The sequence below is a fragment of the Carlito syrichta genome, unplaced genomic scaffold, assembly GCF_000164805.1.
Source record: "Carlito syrichta isolate Samal-C Ts95f unplaced genomic scaffold, Tarsius_syrichta-2.0.1 Scaffold309475, whole genome shotgun sequence".
Classification (NCBI taxonomy): domain Eukaryota; kingdom Metazoa; phylum Chordata; class Mammalia; order Primates; family Tarsiidae; genus Carlito; species Carlito syrichta.
Window position 1 is genome coordinate 491,637 of NW_007253571.1, and position 3,526 is coordinate 495,162.

Consider the following 3,526-nt stretch of genomic DNA (forward strand, 5'->3'; position numbering starts at 1 on the left):
ATTCACGAGTGGAATCAAAAAAATTGCACTCATAGAGGAAGAAAGTACAATGGTGGTCACCAGGACCTACAGGTGGGAAAAATGGGAATTTTTTTTCAATGGTTACAAAATTTTGATTATAACTGAGTTTTAGGCAACTAATGCAAAACACAGTGGCTTACTGTTAATGATGTCTTGTCTGCATAAAAAGTTAGCTAAAATAGTAGACATTATGTGTTCTCAGTACAAAACATAAAAATGGCAACAATGTAAGGTGATTGATATGTTCATTAACTTAATTGTAGTCATCATTTTACAATGTATAGGCATATCAAATTATTACATTATAAGCTACATGTTTATACATTTATTTGTGTATAAATAATAAGATGTTAAACAGACATGCATAAATACATGTGTGTATGTTTGTATGTGTATGTGCATATATGGAACCTAGTCCTAAGAATCATACTAAACAAAATAATAGTATAAAATAAGAGTTATTAAGAAACAAAGTAACACATGAGAGTTTAATATATGTTTACCAATGCTCTATGTGATACTTAAGAAATTTGGACATATAGAGTTTGAGTTACCAATCTCAGTTCATACCAAAAATTAAAGTACAATAAGATCAGGGTTTCTGCTATCTAGAGCAATAGTTTGTGTTCTTGTAGAATTATGGAGTTCAATTTCTGTAAAATCACATTTGAAACCTCCGTAAAATAGAAAAGTCATAAAGCAGAAAACTTGTAGCATCTAAAGAGTTCTTAAAATTTAGACCCTAGACAGTGTCCCTGTCTCCAACCATGCACCACACTTCCCAGACCTTCTTCACTCGGGCCAGCGATGGCGTCCCCCCAAACTATGAGATGCTCAAGGAGGAGCACGAGGTGGCTGTGCTGGGGACGCCCCACAGCTCTGCTCCCACGACATCCACCGTGATCCACATCCACAGTGACACATCCATGCCCGACCATGTCATCTGGTCCCTGTTCAACACACTCTTCCTGAACATCTATCTGGGCTTCATCGCTTTCACATACTCCGTGAAGTCTAGGGACAGGAAGATGGTGGGTGACGTGACTCGGGCCCAGGCCTACACCTCCGCCGCCAAGTGCCTGAACATCTGGGCCCTGATCCTTGGCATCCTTGGGACCATTGGTGTCATCCTTGTTCCAGTCTTGATCTTCGTAGTGTATCAGTAGACTGTGAGGCAACATAGAGTTCATTATCTGCCACGGCGAGGCCCCATGCACTCGACCTTCCATTCTCTTCCCACAGCCTCGCCCTTTATACAGCAATTTGTACTCACACTTTTCTACAGTGATGGTCAATAAAGTACATGTGTCGTGAAAAAAAATTAGACCCTAAAGAGTCTAAAGAGTTCTTAAAATTTCTGAATCAGGCCGGGCTCGGTGGATCAACCTGTAATCCTGCACTTTGGGAGGCCGAGGTGAGTGGATTTCCTGAGCCCGCAGGTTCAAGACCAGCCTAGGCAACTTGGCGAGACCTCATCTCTACAATAATTCAAGAAAATTAACTGGGTGTGGTAGCGCATATCTGTAGTACCAGCTACTTGGAAGGCTGAGGCGAAAGGATCACTGGAGCCCAGCAGGTTGAGGCTGCGGTGGCCGGGAGCGGCCACTCCACTCCAGTCTGGGTGACAGAGTGAGACTTCAACTCCAAAAAACCAAAAAAAACCCCAAATATCCAACAAGATGCAAAAAGAAAACATAAAAAACAGTTTAACATGGATTTCCTAAATAAATAAGTAGATATTTGCACATCTTCAAAAGCATCAGAAATGCAGTAAGATCACACAGTCTCTAATAAACCATTAAGAGGACTTTGATTTTAAGTGTAAGCTTAAAAGGGGATCATTGAAGAAGCAGAGTTTTGGAAGAATTACAGAACATGGAATAATGGATGTCCCCTTATGATAGCAAGAGAAAGAATCCCCAGGCTTCTCAGAAACCATTTTCATTGAAGCAGACCACATTCCCAAATCACATTTCAAACTCCACTTCTTCAACCTGTGTCATATGCTTTATTCACTCCTGCCTACCTGGAGGTTTGGCCAAGGAACTGTGTCTCTTCACACCCCAGGGCTCTTTCCTTTGCTCCAGACACAAGATCAGGTCTGGCTTAGTGATAATAAGGCCTGTTGAATTAGAAAAAGTAACATAATTCTTGCTGGGGTCTTTCAGTTACAAACCTAGTACTGTGCTCAGTAGAGTACACACTATACAAGATTTTAGAAAATTAATCCCAAAATACTGTTTTCAGACAGAACTTTTAGAACATTTAGATAGAATTATTTTTTATTTTTCAGTTGGAGTCTCACTCTGGCACCCAGACTGGAGTGAAGTGGCATGCTCCTGGTCACTGCAGCTTCTACCTGCTGGGCTCCAGGGAGTCTTCCACCTCAGCCTTCCAAGTAGCTGGAATTACAGGCGTGCACTACAATGCCTGGCTTTTTTTCTTTTTAATTGTGGAAACTAAGTCTCATCAAGTTACCCTGGTGGGTCTCGAACCCGTGTGCTCAGGCAATCCACTAGCCCTAGCCTCCCAAAGTGCTGGGATTACAGGCAGAGACACCAAGCCTGGCCTAGATAGAATTTTAAAGTTGTGGGTCTGTTGGGAGCCAGCCATGGAGGCCCACCTGAGTGTTAGGGATCCAGGCGGGCTGGGGACCCTGAGACCACCAGGTTGGGTTCAGGAGCTGAAGGCCCATTCCCTCCTCCCTTCTTTTTTGTTTGGCATGACCCACTAGCAGGGACTTTGATGATCTAAGCATGAAGTTCCCAGAGTATGACAGGCAGGGCTGACTCTAGGGATCCATTGTTCCCATTTCTCACAGACTGCGGTTTCGGCTTTAAACTTAACCCAGTTCAAATTCAAGTCACATTTGGGAACCTTTTATATGGTACAAGCTTCTTTATAAAATTTAAAAGTATATTTGTAGAATTAGTATATACATTTAGAGAGCTGTTTCCAGCTTTAGATGGTATAGATGATTATCTAGAGTTACCAGAAATGGCTCAGCATGAACTTTGGACTGAGCCACATTCCTAAGGGTCCAGCATCCACTTTGGACTGGGCTGCATTCTTTTAAACTGGTTCTTTAGTTACAATTAGTGTAGGCTTTTTCTACTTATAATAGAAACTGAATTTATTTTATTCATAGAAAGTATGGTAGAATAGGTCATGCTACGTCAGGGTATTATGTTAGTTCAAGCATGATCAAACATGATACTTTAAGGTTTTAGAAGAATACAGCTAACTTTAGAAATTTCATTGTTCCCACTTTCTACTAATTGTGGTTTTGGCTTTACTACAATTATAGTTTATATTTGGGTTTATTTTAGAAGCTTTATTGCTGATGATCAGCTTTATATATTAGGATTAGGAATTAGAAACTTTTATAGAAATTAAGATAGAGCCGGGCTTGGTGGTTCAGCCTGTAATCCTGCGCCTTTGGGGAGCTGAGGTGAGTGGATTGCCTGAGCCCATGGGTTTGAGACCCGCCTGGGCAGCGAGACTT

The 3,526-nt window shown here is 41.5% G+C and overlaps 1 pseudogene across 1 annotated transcript; it reads left to right on the forward strand.

Moving 5' to 3' along the window:
- The first annotated feature begins 788 nt into the window (after positions 1 to 788).
- LOC103269752 lies at positions 789 to 1,187 on the forward strand (annotated as a pseudogene). Its single transcript, XR_504917.1, has one exon. The product of XR_504917.1 is annotated as an interferon-induced transmembrane protein 3 pseudogene (transcript).
- The last annotated feature ends 2,339 nt before the right edge of the window (positions 1,188 to 3,526 follow it).